This window comes from Pseudopipra pipra, chromosome 3 (genome assembly GCF_036250125.1).
Source record: "Pseudopipra pipra isolate bDixPip1 chromosome 3, bDixPip1.hap1, whole genome shotgun sequence".
NCBI classification, from domain to species: domain Eukaryota; kingdom Metazoa; phylum Chordata; class Aves; order Passeriformes; family Pipridae; genus Pseudopipra; species Pseudopipra pipra.
Window position 1 is genome coordinate 114,263,637 of NC_087551.1, and position 19,009 is coordinate 114,282,645.

A 19,009-nucleotide genomic window follows, 5' to 3' on the forward strand; every position below is an offset into this window, starting at 1 on the left:
AACAAAAAAATGAGGTATTTTTAAGTGAATGCTGTAGTATTTTCTGTGTGTAATTGCAATTTTTTATTCCAGAAATACTGTAACTGTCTACGGTGCAAAACTCCCATGCTGACCTATTCTGAAGAGGAGATCAGCATGGGGGGGGATATTTTTTAATTATGATTATGATTTTTTTTTTAATTTGAGGAATCAGTTGGTTTTTTTAATTATAATAGTATTTAAAGAAACTAGTACCAATTTTATATAACAGTTTAAAGAAGCTGAATGCTTTCTTCGCCTGAATATACCTGAAGAGAAACATTTTTTTCAATCAGTGATCCTTTGCAGTGTTCTGAGAAAATGTTGGGGTTTCTTCAGTTGTTTCATTTTGTTTTGTAAAGGAAACTTTTAACTGGTGTCTGTCCCTTTCCAGGAGGGTAGGACTCACTCACACCAAACTATAGACACACGGCAAAGTTTATATGAAGCCAAATTGTCACTGGTACTGTAATTCCCAGTCAAACTCCATTTCAGGCAAATGTTTCTGGGCTCTGATTACAACTAATGTGATGGTCACATTTTCATGCAAAGGGAGGGATTTGGTCTTGTCATTCCCTATCTAACTTCCCAGTCCCTTGTTTACTGTGCACATAAATACATTTATATATATGCATATATATATATATGTATATATACATGAACTTATATATATTTATACATGAATTTATATATGTTTGTGAAAAGCTTTCATTTCCCTTCTCCATTGTCTGTGTCACAAAACAACTCCCGTCTCAAGTGTCCTACTAACATTTCACCCTGTTTCTTCCCTGATAAGTCTCCATAAAAAAAGGTAATTTGTGAAGTGAACTCGCTGTCCGCACCTACTGAGTCATAAAAACATGGAGGTGCCCATCCTCCAGCAACAGGTCTGCCTTTCTCCTTCCAGGACCTTTGATGCTAGTGTAGGCTTAACTCTGATCCAATTCCCTTGGTCCTTCCATGAAGAGCTCTCCTCTGCAATCTGCATTTCATTGGCATAAGCATGAGAAAGGAATGGGTGGCAAACAACCCTGCTGTTCCTTGGAGGCCTCTCTTCCAGGAGATAGCAACCTTATTTTCAAAAGCACCATGAGAAGGTCCCTGTCCCCAAACTTGTCCCCCTTGAGGTCTGGAGATGTGATCCCAGTCGCTGGCCCCGCTGAACCGCCGGATGCTGCCGCTTCACACCAGGACAGTGAAAGGAGCCAACGAGCCAAGGCACAGTCACCAGGTGTCGAGGAGGAGACCCTTCAGTGTTGCCTCTCATGAGCAACTTCAGCCTGCCTTCCCTCAGGAACAGGATCTTACTCCACACCACCACACCAACAGCCGTCCTCTCCCTCCCGTGATGGGAGCGGAGGGGCAAAACACTCTGGAAGTGTCCTTACTTCTCAATGCAGTGCTAATTTCTCACAACCAAACCAGCTTAACTAAGGGCTTGACACATCCCTGTTCCAAAGTCCTCCTCGTTCGTGGCTCGTAGTGTGGATAACAACAAAGGCAGGGGCCTCCACTGCGTGTTGAGACTGTTTCTTTACTCTTCCTTGCATAAACTTTCTGCCTCTGTTTCTAGTCCTTTCTTTGAATGACATCCACTGGCATCTTCATAGAGCAAAGGATTTCCAGTGAGAGCCTGTGTCAACCCTGAAGAACTATTTCTTTTTTCAAGGACTCCATTACAGCCTTAACGTAAAGCACGTGCTCTGCCACTACACCCAACGAGTTCACGGTGGACAGTTTGGGGTGGTGACCATTTCCTCTTGGGATTACCTGTGATCTTGTTGCCAAACAGCGCCTTTTGCCAAGCCAAAAGCTCGGGGAGGAAAACTACCCCCAGCTCTTTATTGGTACTAATCCCAGTGCTGAGTCTAGACCTCTCCTCCTGTTTTGTTTTATTTTTACCCTTTGACTTTTCCTGTGCACTTTTTCCAGGACAGTCAATGACTTGTTTTGGTTTCACCTTGGTTTTAACTTCTCAGCTTACCCCTGGTAGCTCAGTTATACCATGTCCCACCTTCTTGCCAGAAGATACTGAGTGAGGAGGTTTTCAAACTGCCATGGAGAAGGTTGAGCCTGTATTTATTCACATCACAAGATCAGTGGGCAACTTCTCTGGCACATTTGTGCTGCTGGATCCACCCTGGAATCATCTAAACCAGCCAAATGTGCCATGCCAGGGCAAAGCCGAGGCACGAGGGCTCCACCATCTCGACTGTTATACTATTCAAACCTTCCCTGGCATGGTTTTGACCCACTCCAACAAGCCCTGGACTCAGGCACAGTTTCCCCAGGCATGGCCAGAGACCATCCCCATCCAGCAGTTTGGATGCAGCTGCTCTGCATCAGGGGTGGAAGATTTTAGCAGTGTGAATGGGGCCAGCACTTGTCAGTTGGCCTCGTGGATGGATCCTGGAAGTGCTTAATTTGCTAATAAAGATGTAACTCTGTGCCCACAGACCAGGATTCAGGACGTGGTGGAGAACGTCAGCTCCAATCTGGCATTTTTCTGTTTTCTGCCCGATTCAATGGACAAGTTGTTTTTCAGTTCACTCTGTTCTTTTTGCTGAGGTTGTTTTGCAAACAGCGTCACTTTTATCGCTCTGATGTCAACCCATCCATCCCTCCAACCCTGTCAGATGGGTGGCATGTTTACTGTGATAGTGTTATACAACCATAGGCAGCTAATTCGGAGACAGGAATGATTCAGACCAGACCAAATCAACAATGGAAATACAGGAATTACAAGGTCCCTGCCCATGCCCTTGTCATGCTTTGCCACCCACACAAGGCATTTTTTATCTGCAGCTTTTCCAACCTGAACTGCAGAAGAGGAGCCAGTGTTGAATAATTACCAGTGAAAACTGCAAGTGAGCCACTGATTTAGAGTGTAAATATATATTTTTTCAGTATTTGAGATTGGAGCTAATTCTCTGCTTCACCCCGTCCTTCTCTGCACCTGCCAAAAGTCAGCACTCATTTGCATGTATTTTTATTTAAAGCTGACTGGATGAAAAAGGACAAAATTAATTCCAGGCTTTAGTCAATGGTCTGCTAAAACCTGGCTCATCAGGGGAGCATTGCTATTGACTTTCAGAGCACAATCTCCCTGTGCTCTTCAGCTATATTTCTGTACACGCAAGATTCACTTCACAATTTACCCTTCCCTCCGTCCCCTGCACAGAAATGCATGTTCCACCTGTCACCCGCACACCTGACTAAACCTCCTGAAGAAAATGTGGTCTGAGGTTCGTCCAGCATGATTCCATTGAAGCTCAGAGGTGCTTTGAAAAGGAAAACTTACTACTGTGCATTTGCAAAACCTTTTAGTGCCTGCTTGCTGGGCAGCTTGGGCAGGAGACAATTTGGAAGCTGCCGGAGTCAGCGGAAAATTGTGGAGACAGGCTTTTTCTAGGGATATTTTCTTCTTTTACTGGGTTTGCTTTTCTCTGGGTTCTGTTCAGATCGAACGTGGTCGTGCAAAAGAAAACCCACCAGAAAACAAAACCCCCAAATAACCACAACAAAACAAGGGTCTCTGCCAATCCCCACAGAGGCTGAGGTGGAGGGTGGTAGGGACGATGTGAACTCCGTTGTGTACCCTTTGCTTGCTGAAGTTTGCATGCTGTTATTTTGGCAGTTGTCTCAAGCCCTTGGGCCTTGGGCTTGGTCGTTTTCCCAGGGTTCTGATTGCTGGTTTTCATTTTTCCTTGGAGCTCAGGTGTATTCTGGTGCAGAGAATCTCAGCCTGGTTTGAACGAGAAGATTTGAGGCTATCCCAAATAGACGTGGGCAAACCTTTCACTGTGTGCAGAACGCATTTCCAGACCTTTGGGTACCTGCTAGAGATTGTTGCAATCCACTTATTTCTCCATGAGCACGTTCAGAATCGCTTCATTGTTCTGTTGTGTTTGAATTTGGGAATAACAATGTGGTGACTCTTTTCTGTCGAGGTGTGATGTGAAGAGAGGTAGAAGAGCCTTCCTGCTGTGCTAGATATTGCCTGTGTTCAACCCTTGTTTCCTTACTTGAAGCTCAGACAGTAGGATAATGAGAAAAATGAGAAAATGAGCTGACAGATCGCTGCATATGTTCCACTGGCTCTCCACTGATGAGGAGGGAGGCAATTGGTGACGATCAAAATAAATCAGCATAAACCATCTGGACCTTAGTGGATATTCAGGCATGCACAGAACCCAATTGGAAAGTGATGCTGTTGATAAAATAACGTGAACTCTCCTTTCCTGTTGTATACTGAAAAACTAAACACCAACCCGAAACAAAACGTTTGACAAAACCTTGCAAAGCAGACAAAATGATTTGAGGGCATAAATTTTCCTCTCCCCTCCCCATCCCTTTGGGACACATGCAGCAAGGCAACTGTTTGAAAACCAGGCACTTTGTAATGCGCGGAGTTGTTTGGATTTGTGCAACGCCGTGTTGGTCAGATGGTGTTTTACAGCGAGCGTAGAAAAGTGGCCACGGTCTAAAAGTCATTGCAGATTTTTTGGGTGACAGTACTCCTGGGTTTCGACCCCAGCTCTGCCACGAAGTTGCTGTGTAACCTTGGGCAAGTGATTTAACCTTTCTGTGCCTACAGTTTACCCATCTGTACATGGGTATAATAATATTTACCTACCTCACAGGGGTGTTGTGAGGCTTAAGTTAATGCGTGTGAGAGGTGCTGGAAGTGCGCCGTAAAAATTTCATTCTTGCTGGGTTTGTGCTGTTACGGGGAAAGAGCAGTAAAGGGGTTGGTTACAACAAGCAGAAGGAAAACCTGCATGTGTTGACAAAGTGATCTTAAGTCTTTTCTCTCCCCAAAAGCAAGGAACGGAGAAAATTGTGCTGAATAGCCTTGCTTTCCTGGTCAAATGTAACAGCACTGTTTGCAATATTATTTTCTTACACAACAGGTGACCTTTCCCTTTTCCTTGCTGTTTCTGGAAACTTGAAACTAAAGATGACAAAAGTATTTCTGAACCGAACAGATTACTGATGAATACTTGAATTTCTTTAAAAGTCGCTCTCATCAGCCACGGTTAATGCGCACTAATCTTTCAGTCATCAGCTTCCATCTGAATACAGTGAAAAATTTGCTCACGCTGTTTTGGAATAGCCTGGACCTTATTTGGGAGGCTGGTATTGCTGAGGACTCTTGTAGGCATGGGAAAACTAGTGTCTCAACTGATAAACATGTGAAAATAACCCTTTTTTCTTTCTGTTTTTGCCTTTTACGTTTCTTGACTGCCTAAGACAGCACAATAATTGCAGTTTACTCGGTTGTACAGTAGCTTTTTTTTTTGAAGTTTCCTTACGCAAAGGGCGAAGGTGGGATGTGAAAGGATAAGTCAGACCCAACGCTACTCCGGCGTGACTCTTCTCGGAGTACCCACTTTCCTGGAGAAAAACCTGTGCCACCTCCAGAGAGACCAGACCAGGCCTGCCTTCACCGTCCTTCCCACAGGCAAAATTGCCCTTGCCACCCACGGGAGTTTTGGCTGTTGATCCATCGAGGTGGATTCACCCCTGGTTGAACCCCAAGCCACTCGGGTGAAAGCCAGGACAACTTTCTGTAGAATAAGGGAAGGGATCCAGTTCATTGCTCCAGATGTCACCACTGGTGAGATAATTCAGAAGGGCCAAAAAGCATGTGATAGAAAGCCTGGGTTTGTTTTATTTTTGTGTTTTTGAGCTGAGTGTTTTTATTGTCTAAGTGTCCTGACCATTATATAATGTCTCTTTTGGAAATGCAATGCCAGGCAGGACTCCCTGCTCCCTTTTAGAAAAGCTTTGTGAAGTCTGCTCCCACACTTCTTACTCAGGCAAAACTCCTGGGTTTTGTTGTTGGGTCTCATTTTCTCTCCTGAGTAAGGACTGTGAAATCTGGTCTGTTTTGGAGAACTGGGTGGTGTTTCAGGTGGCTGTTGTCTTCTCTAACCCAAGACTTGCCTTGCATGAAGCAAGAAGGAAGCTCTGTCTTGGTCTGCCACGTACCTTCCCCGTCCCTTCTCTGTACCCACCATGGGGAGGGGAGTTCAAAACCTTCTGGCTACATGGGCCAGGCTCTTCCACCTGAATTTCCAGGCAGCTGCACATCTTCCTGCTGGGGCAGAGCTAATTCAGAAGCCCCACTCTTGCAGATGGGCCGTTGATCATCTGCGTCGGCTTTGGGTCTGCTCCTTCCCCATCCTTCTCCCCAGCTGTTTCTTTGCCCTGTTTTAAGCACTCAGCTCGGTGCTTCTGGGTTCTTTTTACTGCTTCTGTTCCAAAAAATTATTGAAGTTGGGAAAAAAAACAGCAATGTAACTCCTTCGGTGCTATGCTAACTGCTTTGTTTGACCCAACCAAATGCTGGCCAACTAATAGATATTCCCTCTTTGTCCTAAGAAGCACCACACATCTGTGTCTTGAACAGGGATGGACTGAGAGGGGTGAGAGAGGGCAAGTGTGGTTTTGAAAGCGATTAAAGTCTCATTTGTATCTAGTAGAGCAAAAAGATGTAGATGCAGACTGCTTTCAAAGCTGGTTATTGCCCACCTTGTGGAATTAAATAGGATATAGCCTATAAGGTATTGAGGGCATTATATATATAGATAGATATTTAAAAAAAAAAAAAAGACAAAAAGTTCAATTTGTCAATAAATCACCCTTTAATTTTCCTGAAAATGTACTGTTCAATAGGGAAAACATCTGGCTGTGCTTGCACCTGGTTATTTTGCTATGACCCACTCCAGCAGCGGGAGGAGAGAGAATTCCTCCTCCTCCATATTAAGCCTGATATAAAACGGGTGGCTATGAATTTTCAGGATGAAAGGGACTAATCAACATGTATGTCTGTGTCTATATCCCCAATCCTGTGGGAATATGGACAAGCATACATGCCATGTTACTGCAACAGTATATATGTTTTAATATATATGAACACATTGTGAATTCCAAAGGGCTTTTTTGAGATGAGGAAAGTCGCTCCTGGTGCGAGGTGCTGGCAATTTGGGATTTGCAAGCAGGGTTGAAATAAACATTCCTTGTATAGTTGCTTTTTTTTTTAAATCAAAAGACCATCAGAAGCTTAAAGTCCGTCTGAGGAAATGCTGTACCACCCGATCTTCCACTTCTTAAGAAATTTGGAAGCCAAAATCAGACCAAAAATAAGGTTCAGTATAAATCAGTAAAGCTCCATTGATGGCCAGGTGCCTCCTTACACTCCCCATGCTAAAACCAGTAATTTCTATTGGTGCCAGGGAACCCAAATTGGGCCTTATTGCTCTTTTTCTAAGCCTGTGATAAAAAATTTCATGCTTGAGCTTGTAGGTTTTGTCAAAGCCCAGGCAAAACTTGGACAAAAGCAGGAGTATCTTTCCAAGTAGAGCCATCTGAGTGTGGCATACCCCTGATCACATGGGGGCTTTGTAGTCCTGAGGAAGAGATAGTTTCTCCTTCCACCAGTATCACCATTACAATGAGAACAGCCCTGTTAATACACACAGCAAACAGGGCCCTCCTTCGCAGGGATTAAACCCTCTAAATCTGTTTTCAAGCCCTTAAAATTCAAATGCCAAATGCCACTCAAAGGGAATGATTATTGTTTTCCCTCCAGATGCCATTCCCGCTCATCAGTCACAAGGACAAGCAGCTCATATTTTCCTTTCTAGCTGCATTTACCAATAAAACTCACTGCCAGTGCCAGAACCTCCTTCCCTCAGAGCCAGCTGAACACCACCTGCAAACCGCCCCCGCCTTTCCTCCCCTCCTTCCACTTTCAGAGCAAACACTGTTCCTTCCTAACTAGCGAAGATCCAGGACAAATGCCAGCCGATTACACCTACAATCTGTTCTCCTTAGGATTTTGTTTCAGTTTCTGAGGGCAGTCGAGTACACACAGGGACACGTGCCCGCAGAAATTTCAGTGGCCTGAGGTCGAAGCTGCTTGACTTCAACTGGGTGATTCTTGGGTCTTGTGCAGGGCCAGGAGTTGGACTTCCGTGATCCTTGTGAGTCTCCTCCAACTCAGAATATTCTGTGATTCTATGATTCAATGAGCTGACACTGCTGTGAGAGAAACTATAGACCAAGTGTTCCCCAGGTGACCCCCTCAAATTGCTACATGTTCACATCATTCCCATAGAACCTGTTTTGTTCAATAATCACTGAAGGTATCGGTCAACAAATTTATGATGGATAAGTAGTAGGGAAAGTGGACTGGTTTGTACTTATCCATAGACCTCCCAGAACTACTCGAGCAATTAAACAAGCCTTAAATTGGGTGCAATTGCAGCCATTTGGAGGAGACCTGTGATGGGTGTTTTCTGAAAAAATGGCTTAACAGGTGTCACAGCCCAATCCCTTTGGCCCCCATCTTTTCTGTGTAGGGAGAGTGAGAGGGAAGACATTTTACACCGAACATCAAAGTTTGCCATTAGCTACAAAATGTGCCTCCCTCCCAAAATGGATCTAAAACTTGAGGGGTTTTTTTTGTGGAAAATATTTTCCTATCAGAAAACAACCAATGGTTCTGGCTTATGTTTCTGCTCTGCAAACTTTTACCATTCCAGCCTTTTGTTCCAATGAGGAATGGGAATTAGTTTCAAAAGTATTTCATTTACTCAGGGAAGGACTATTTCACATCTTGGTTTTGATGACTTTCACGCAAGTCATCGGGCCAAGTTCAGACCATTCCACTAAAGCTGATTACCCAGTATGAAATCAGTATGAGATAACAGATAGGGAGAAGTTCTTGATGGTCTCCTGTGTGTTCCTTGTTCCAGACTAATAGTGTTGTGATCAGGAACCTGACAGTGTGCTTCATCATGGGCTTGTTCCCTTTTAAACAGGATTTCCACAGAAAGGTTCTATATTTTGGAGGCTTTGAATGACTTTCTGATTGCAAGGAAATGTCATCCCTTTGTTGTGTACGTTTTTTGATGCACTGTCATATACAGAAGGCAAAATTGTGGTGCCTGAAGATCCACATTTTCTTTCCATCTCTGCCATGGGCTGTTGGTTGGGAGAGTCAAGGGGATTTTAGTGTTATCTCTGTTGGCGGGTGAAATATGTTCCTTAGTGCCACTGGCCTGTTCTCCAGGGCATGTGATATGGGAATGGTCAGGCTGTTGCCTGGCTCCCATCGCCAATCCCAGCTCCAGCCCTGGATCTCTGCCATCCTTACCCCAGGTGTTGCAACGTGCATTTAAAGATCTTTGTCAACCCTACTTCTTGCAAAGCTCTTCCGATTGAAAGGAATCCTATAAGTCCACAGTACCTCCTCAAATTAGCTTTCATCCTGGGAGAGTTTTTGATTAGTGAATTTTGATACTACTGGAAAATTGGCACAGCCACAGAGAATAGCACAATTTAAATACTTCTATTGCAGAAGTGCCACTTTTCCCATAAACATTGAAATTTTACTAATCACTGCTGGAGCTCATTGTTAACACTCCAAAGCTGGAAAACACTCTTGCACTTGATTCCTCAGATAAACCTTCTTCAAGGAGAACAAATTCCGCAATCACTACAAAGTGGTCAAAAGAAGCTGTTACAGCAGAACACCTGGGGGTTTGGTTTTTTTCTTTTGCTCTGTGCCTCATCTGTAAATTGTGAAGTGTAGAGGTTCCCTCACAAGGGTGATGTGAGGATTATTTAGTCAGTGTTGGTGGAACTTCTTCAAGACTTTACCATCAAAAGCACTGCAGGGCTGTGGTGGTGGTGGGCAGAGCAGCACCAAACAATCCACCATGTCACCTTTCCCTTGTCTCCATGTAGCTCAGCAGACACAAAGAGAGAAGTTGATCTGAAATGTCACATTAAGATTTTGGGAAGTGCTTTTCTCCATCCCCTGAAATGCCCCACTCTCCCTTTGTAAAGTATTCAAGGAAGTCAACTGAGAAACCAGGGATTTGGCACAGTCCCGGTGGGCCATGGAAAAGAAAGCAGAGATGGAAAGAGTGTGTGGATCTTCAGGTGCATTCCCAAGAGTTCATGCCACAGGCATGACCACGTCTTATTCTTCCACCCTAAATCCTATCTGGTTGAAAATCTTCCAAAGGAGAAGCCTGCTCACCACAGACCCTCTGGATCAGGCACATCAGGCAGAAATAATGGCCTAAGTTTTCCTAGGAAGAAGGACATTTTTTGTTTATTAAGCTTGAAACTTAGTCATGCCCATGCATTGAATTTGCCTTATTAACCAAATTCAGCCCATTCTGAATCCAGGTCATTCATCCTTCCAGTGCCATTCTGACCCAGCGTGGCTTGCAGGCGAAAGATGCCCATCCACCCAAGTCAGGATCAAGTACCTGCCAGTTCAACTGGGAGAGTTTGGCTCCTTCCTAGGTCACTTCTCTACCTGAGCCCTCCTTCTTGGGGGTCTAGAGAGACCACGATCTGAAATTATACCCCCAAGAGTAGATCTGAGTGAACAAGGAAAACTACTTCAAGTCCTGCCACAGGCAACTCCGTTTGTCCCCCACAGTGGTGTTCCAACACCGTTTCAGCTTCTGCCAGAAGCCACACACGTGGTGCTTAGGTAAGACAGGGCTGCCAACACCCTCTGCTCTGAGCTGGCCAGGAGAAGTGGCAGAGGGCAGAGCTGACCCTCCTCTACGTCCAGAGAGTGAATTCCTGCTAAACTCATTGGCGTTATCTCTGCCTTGGTGCGACGCCGCTGACAGCAGCTGTCGGAAGAGTTAGGGATTTTTGGATGGGATGAGCTGACAGGTGTCAACATGATGCAAAACTGGTGCTATTAACTTGGCATAGAGTGCCTGCGAGTCTCTTCTCTTTCTTTTTCGATCACCAAGCAATGACCTTACGCTTGGGGAGCCCGTTGTTGATGGACAACAGTGTCTGCAGCGACTTCTCCTTTCATGGGAGGGCTCTGAGTCTGTGCTCTGCCTCATTCCCCAGCTCTTCCTCTATTTTCTACATCTTGGAGGTTAATGTGTGTGTATGTTTGGGCATGAATTTATGAGCAGAAGAAATAGAGCAAGGGCCAACACAAGTGTTTAGTGCATGTTGATTGAGTAGGGAGGGAATGAGAAGCAGGGGTTAAGACCCAGACGTGCAGGTTTTATCTCCGCCTCAGTCTGGCAGGACTTCGCTAAACCCATCAAAATTGTTGCCTGTGCCCGGGACAATTTATTCTCTGGGCTCCCAGGGAGTGACAGATTGAGATATTCAGGGCAGGGCTCTGCAGAGGGATGAGATCAGACTTGCTGAGTGCCTTCAACTTCCCCTGGTTTAGTGGAAGCGGAAGGCATCCAGCAATCCCAGGAGGGATCCCACGTCAGGCTGTGCCCTCTTTATGTGAGATCATTCTCTGAGCACTCAAAGTTCAGTTCTGCTTCTCTTACATCCGTGCAAACATGTTGAACAAGGCAAAATGCGGCCATTTTAATTTAGGGAAGGCTGTTAAAAAGCATCCAAAGTGCTAAATAAGAGCTCGCAAAATCAACGTGCCCCTTAAAGGACCAAACTCTGGTCTCGGTCTCCCCAAGGCACCAGCCCACCCTGCATAAACCCCGGTGTTTTTTTCTGGGAAAACCCTTGTTTTTCTGTCATCAGCGAGGCCAGAGTTTGGCCTGGCCCCACCCGCCCTCAGTAACTCCAAGAGGCTCTCTGTGTTTGTTGACGATGGCTTTGTTAGGGCAGCAACATTTCAACTCTCAAAGCCTCGTGGTGCCTTTTCTTGTGGTGCTTTTACCCTTCACAGGACTTCAGTCAAGGCAACCACTTGCATCCAACAGCAACGCCAGTACTTGTCCTCTGTATTAGGTGCCAGTGCAGTAACAGACTTTAATGTATACTTATATAAATATAGATAGATAGATAGATTGCTATAGTTATAATTATATATATATAACTGAGGTTCTGATGCCCCTGCAGGAGGAATGGACCATTCCTCTGCAGGAGTACACACTGCTCGAGTGAAACCAACAGCTCAACGTCCTGTAAAGTGTTACAACCTTGGCAAGGAGCTTCTCTTTCCCATGTTTTTATTTTTTGTGGCTCCCTTCTCTCCTCCTGCCCCTCTGAAACGCACTCAGTGAAAGCTGCTGTTTCACATCATAGAAACTTTTTTGTAATTTCTCAGCATTTCTCAAAATCTCAACACCTTCCTCCTGCTGCGGGACGGGGAGGTCTCCCCTTGCCATGACAGGGGTTGGTGAGGCAGCATTCCAGGGCAGAATCCCAGGCAGCATCCTTGCTTTTTCTTGGCACCAAGGTGATGCAACTCACCTTGTGGCCAGCGCTGTTATTGCCCCCGAGCAAAACCATCAGCTGTTGAGCCTCCCTGTCTCAGTTGCCTCAGCCAGACACCACCTCGGGGTATTTTTTTTCCCTCTTCGGATGCTCGGTTTTCCATGTGAGCTGAGCAGCCCTCGCTGCTGGGGAGGAGGGAAGCGAAGGCATTGCTTTGCTCACATGAGTAGTTCTGCCTGACTTCAGGGGGGAGAGGGTTTTTTTTGTCAAAGTACTGCTGGGTTGGGTCAATTATCACCTTGTTGTTACCTTTGAAGTATTGCTGAAACCAGAGAGAGGTGGCAGAACAGATGTTGAGTGAAGGTATTTTCTCCTAAAGGGAACAACACCAATAATACTGTAAAAGGTGCTAAAATCAAACCTCATTTTATATACTTTGGTTCTTAGAGATAAAAAAAAAATTAAAATACACAGTATTCTTCCTGTGCAGCCTTACTGTAGATTGTTACAACCAACTCATTATCCAAAAGACAAAAGAACCCAAGTGAAAAGGTTAAAAAAAAGACAAAAATGAAGTGATCCTGTATAAAGTGTAACAACTATGACTTTCCTATATAAATGTAAATGATCAGACATATATTAAAATGCACTCGAGGCAGGCAGCAAGCGTGAAAAGCTTTTGAAATATCTTTTTTAATGCACAACACCTGTCTTTGTTCCTTTGGCTGGTGCAAGAGGGAATGTGCCAAGTGGCTTCTATTTCCTTTACATTCTGTTTGTGATTTTTGGGAAAAGGAAAGAGGGTTGGAAAGAGGGTGGGAGGTTCAGCCTGCATGAAAACCTGGAATATTCATCTCAATTTTATTTGTTTGGTTTTGTTGTTAGTGAACAATGTTGGTGTTTGGACTCACAATTCATTTCTCAAATGCTTTTCAAAGCTTTGTTGCCTGCCCCAGGTGCTGAGCATAACTCTTACCTCAAGAAAGTTTATTAAAAATGAAAAAAAAAGTCAATTGTTTTTTCCCATCTCTGGAAAATTAAAGCAAACAAATGACAACAACAATAGAAAAAATAATAATAATAGTAATTTAAAAAGCAAACAAACAACCAGCAGTGAATGAAGGAATGAAAATTCAAAACAAAAGAAAGAAGTCAAAGCAGAGGTTTGGTGATCAAACCGAGCCATTCTGGTGCTTTTCCCCTTTTTGTGTTGCTAATGATCAAAATTACATGAGATGGGCTTAGACAAGTCTGTGGTCTTAGGATGTAGCAAAAAATGCATTTAAAGAGAATACAAAATTTGCATGGAACAAACTCTGATGGAACATTTAAAGAATGGCTGTTTCGGTGTCAGACGTTCAATGTTAGCATGTGTGTGTGCTGTAAATACCTTTTCATGTGTGACATGTACAGTTGACTGAGGAAAAAAACAAAAGTATGGAACCGAACAAAAAAGAAAAAATAATAATCAAATGCTATTTTATCAGATGATGCACTTTTTCACCTTGATGAGAAGCCACTGTTCACAACTATGCAATCTTCCAGTTTCTCTCTCTATCTCCTCTCTCCAACCTCAAATTTCCCAACTATTTTCCATAACCTAAACCGTTTTTTCTTTTGTACAAAGAAACACAAAAAAGTTCCAAACTCTGGTTCAAGGTGAGAGTGCTACTGTGACTTTTCTCAAATGATAAGAGCTAACAAACAGACAAACAAAAGGGGTTTGGTTTGGTTTTGTTTTTAAGAAAAAGGAGGTTCGGACATGACCCTCTTTATGTTCTCTAAGTGAATCGATGTTTTCTACATGTGCCAGGCTTCTGTTGACCGAGGTTTCTTTGGGTTTGGTTTTGTTTCTTGAGTCATTTTTTTTCTCTCTCTCTCTCCTTCGGGTTTTAGGAATTTTTTTTTTTATTTTATTCATTTCCTTATATATATTTTTTTTTTTTGATTCTGGTTTTGTATTGTAGGTATTGGGGATGTGAAGATGAAGGTGAAATTTGGCTTAACTCCAAGTGTTCTAGTACATGTGTGTGCTATATGTACATAGTTTTCTACATAGAAAATTTTACGCGCTTTTTAACGCACTTTACGACTTGTATGTACAAAGTTGTCTATATAGAAAATGTAGTGAGTGTTACCTGACCCTCAAAGAAGAGCATTTTGATTCTATGACTAAGAGGAGTTAAGATGTTTGAGTATCTCACCCGTGTGTGTGTGTATTATATACTATATTATATATTATAGAAATATATAATAGCGTATGTCCATGGTAGGGTGTGTATAACATATACACACATCCAAACACAGGATCATGCCCATCTATACCATTGAAGTAGAGGTTTTGTAGTTCTTTAAGCTGTAATAAATAGCCTGACTCTACTGGGTAAACTTCTTCTCTGTCCTTAGATGGGTAGAAAGGTAGAAAATCGTCTAGAAAGGTAGAAAACGTCTAGAAATTGTCAGGAAATTGTTAGGAAAGGTAGAAAATTCTCCTCCCCCAGTTCATATTCCTGGGAGAATTTAGCCTTGAGAACCTTTCTTTCCCCGCCCCAGTTTACCAACAGGTGCTGAGGAGAGTGTTGGTGAGGAAACAGGGTCGTCCAGTGATGAGCTCAGGAAAACACGCGCCCACGAGATGCTGTCACGTCCCCCGCCCACCACTGACTCACCTCGCAGCTTAGAGCATCACTCCCACTTCTCTGTGCCTGTCAAACTGGGGTTGCTGTTGCTTACCAAGCCTTTAAGCACTTTGCACTCATGGTCCTCCTCTGCAGATACCGCGGGGTCCCTCTCCGTGACGGTGGGAGGTGATTCGGGCCAGTTTACGGTGAGATCTTCACCAACCTACCCCTTGTCCTCCATCTCTCTTCTGTTTAGGAAGTCAATGCTGCCTCCTTGGGCCATGCTTCGACCTTCATCCCCTCACCGCGATTTTTTCAGGTGTTGTTCTTCTCCTTCCTTCCTCTCAAGGCTTCCCCACCCTTGAGAGCCAGAGCCCATGACGTGAACACTCCTCAAATCCCTTTATCAGGCTCTCCTCAGCCTCAGTACCTCCAGGTGCTGAAACAACTTGGCCAAGGGCAAAACCCTGGGTTGCAGCCATCAGCCCACTCTTGTCTGATACACTACACACAGACCTCATGGTCTGGATCCTTCTGGATGCCTTCCAACTTGAGACATTCTGTGATTCTGTGACCTCAAGTTTCTTGGGGTAGGACAGAAGAAACCCCGTTTCTGACTCACTGGACACCTGATTTAGTGAAGCTCTTCCAAGTGACCAAGGGACAGCTGTGGATACAGAAAGGACCTTTACAGAAGCTAGTAAAAGTGGGAAGGATGAAAGGAGTGGATTCCTGGCACCTCTTCTGTGTATTTTGTGGCAACACAAGCGACCACATCAGTCTGTGGCATGGTGGGTTCTTCTTTCAGCCAATCTTTTACATTTGAATCCTTACCAAGAACTTCATGTCAGTCTTCCTGCTGAAGTTACAGCCACATTTACCTGAAAACAACAGGAGTGGAAAAGCTGGATGCAATCTTTCCATCTTTCACAACATCCTGGCTGTTGCCAGTCAGTTGGTTGATCTGTAAATCCAGGTGGGCTCAGAAACCTCCTGTGAGCGTTTAATGTAACTCAATTCTCTAGAAAGCAGCTTTCACACCTAAGTAACTTACTGTAGTACATCTCACCCAGCCTTACATGTTGCACATTGTCTATTTAATGGTGTGACACGTGTGACACCTCGAGGGTCTCCTTTTCTGCTCTTCCTGCACAAACATGGGCTCTTCCCTCTACTGATGGGGTTTGGTCTCTTCCATCTACTGACAGGTTTTGGGCTCTGGTTGGGGCTGGTGTTTGCAAGGAGCTATAAATGTCCCTTGGACTTGCTATTAGGATGCTGGCATCTACAGGCTGTGTTAAGGATTATTAATGATTATTAATGATTAATTTAATGATTATTCCATATTTTTGAAGACAGTATTTCCCCCCGCCCCGGGCTCACTTTAAGTCAGAACACCTAATTTCCTTCCCTGAAAATGCAGTGCTGAGAGGTGCCCACCTAAGGAGGCCAAGTGCAGTCATCCTCTGCCCCAGTTTCTACTAAAGTTTTAAGGAAAAAAAATGAAGATACTTTCCTAATTGCTAGATTCAGTGAATGGAAGAACCTACAGGGCAAGTTTGACACAATCCATAATCTTTTAACTTCATACACTCCAGATTCTTAAAGGAAGTAACTTGCAAAGGCTGCTTGTTCCGTGACTCACCTAGAAAAATCTATTCAGGGCAAGAAATGTATGGAAGATGTTTGACAATAAATTTTTTCCTCTCTTGGTTAACCAGTCCCTTTGTAGCAAAGCAATGCAACCATCAGAGTCAAAATAGAACCAGATCCGTGTTTCAGTTCAAAATTACTTTTTTTTGTGACATGAAAAAAACAAATCTTTAAGAGTGTGTTTGGCAAACAACAGGAGAAGTTCATTTTGTGAAGTATAAAGCCACTTACAGCTTTCAGTCCCTAAGAGAGAAAGTATTTCTTGACGCACACCCCTGGGTGGGGATGCTTATCCAAAGAGCCTACTGGGTCTATGAGCATGGGATCCAATCCTCTAATTTAGCCAGAAGATCTGGGTATCTCAGGAGTTATCAAGGTCCATTCCATACTTAGACAGCAAGATACCCCAGGATTAACCAGTTGGTTTCCTGTTTAGATCTGTTGTGTGGTCTTTATGTGATTATGTTTAGGTGAGCTGAATCCCACCAAAAGTGGACAGGATTTACCTGTCCATGCTTCCAAAACACTTCCCACCACTTCTCATGAGACTTGTCCTCTCGGTGCTCTGCTAATGAACATTCAAAATTATCTCCTCCAGCACAGCTCCGTGATGATTCTGCAGCTCCTGCCACATCCACATCAGTCATTACCCTCCCAGGACTAAAGGAATCAGAGAGTAGGACCCACTCAAGAATTGAGGGAATTTGCTTTTCTTAAGTGCTCTGTGACCATGTTCTGGTCACTCTAAGGGTTCACAAAAAAACTCCTGAAAATCAATGCACAAGCAATAACCTTCTGTGTGTTTTCCTGAAGGATAAGGTCATTTTCCAACAGGGACTTGTTTAGTAGATTCACACAGCATTCTGGCAACAATCACATTGGCCTCTTCTCCTGCTTATTACCAATTTGTTCTGGTCAATTCTCCTCATTTTCTTTAATTCAACCATGACATTGTAAATTATATAAGAATAAAGCCCAGATTGCCATCATTTGCAGAACAGCTTGGGAATGATATTCCTTCCAGAGTACCCCTTCCTACCTTTGCAAGAAAATTAGGAGATGGTCAAAGGGGCTTCCTAGTCCAGAGCTTCAAACCTGTTTTTGTCTGTGCCTGTCATAAAGCACCTGAGAGCTCCTTGATTATCCTTCTGATAATGTGGCTCCTGAATGGTGAGAGGGCATCATGTCCATCCTTTGCTGCATGTGCATGGATGAAGGTGGTCCAATTGCCCTAAGAACTTTAACCAGCCACGCTGGAAACATATTGGAAATGTTTTCCTGTATCCAACCTGGTTCTCCCTTACTGTAGTAAAATCCACTGCCTCTCATCTCCGTGTCTTTTCGCCTGTGGAAGGAAGCACCGGCTGCATATTTTCCTGGATTGACAGACTAAATTTAAAAGTCCAAGGCTGTTCCAAACCCCTTCCAAGATGTTGTGCTGAGAATTATCCGAAGAGCTCCAGTCATCCAGGTGCCTTAAGAGGTCTCCTTGTGGGAGTGCAGATCCCACCAGGTACCACCAACACCGGTCACTTCAGCGGTACCGTCTTTCTTGCCACGTATCTGCTGTTCCTTGAAAACAGCAACAGAATCCATCAAGGGGATGCCCTTCTGCTGAAGCCTTGTTTGGTTGGCCACCATCCACAAGTCCAAGCTGATATCCACGAGCACACAGTGCTGGATGCAGCCTTGAGCGTTCCCAGGGTGTGCTGCTTTCTCTTGGCCATCAAAAAGGAAGGGGAAATGGTTTTGTCTTTCTTTTGCTTATGTTCAGCCCCAGTAGATTCCCCTGCTGTGGAGTCCCCCCTCTTTGCCCTCAGGCACTACCCCTAGAACACAGGCTATTTTTCAGAGCTGTTTTATCACCTTTAAAAGTCATGAAAAATCAATGGAAAATTTTCCCTTGGAGACGACTGGTTTTGTAGGAAACGCTTCTGATTTACTTTCCTTCCCATTCCCAAATGGCATCATTACTAAATGGGCTCTAATATCAATATCAATGTTAGTAGGATCCATTGATCAAGCTGTGAATCAAAGCTCACTGCTGTGTTGAATATACATATGTTAATGACAGTTGTGTTAAGCCAAATTTAACAGCTAGATTCTTCCACATCCCTTTGTTTTGTATCTACCTCACTATGATTTCTTTGATTTCTTGTGATTTAGTGTTGTATACAATGTCAGAGGTGATATGTAGATAAAAATATATATATATATATACAAATATATATTTTTTGCTTTGCAATAAAGCTCAAAGCTATAACACGAATATTCATAAAATGTCATAATCTTTATTGTAATGTTCCCTTCTCAGTTGTAAAATCCTGTCTGGATCCTATTTTCCTGTACACTGGAATCAATATTGTGATCATGAATGAATGGTTATTATTTCTGTTCCTTTTCCATTCAAGTGATATTTTTGAGCTGTGAGATAGACACCAGAATTGTCAAACATGAATTGGTTTACTTTTTTTTCTTTTCCCCAAATACAGCCTGTTTGTAACTGGAATCAAACAGCA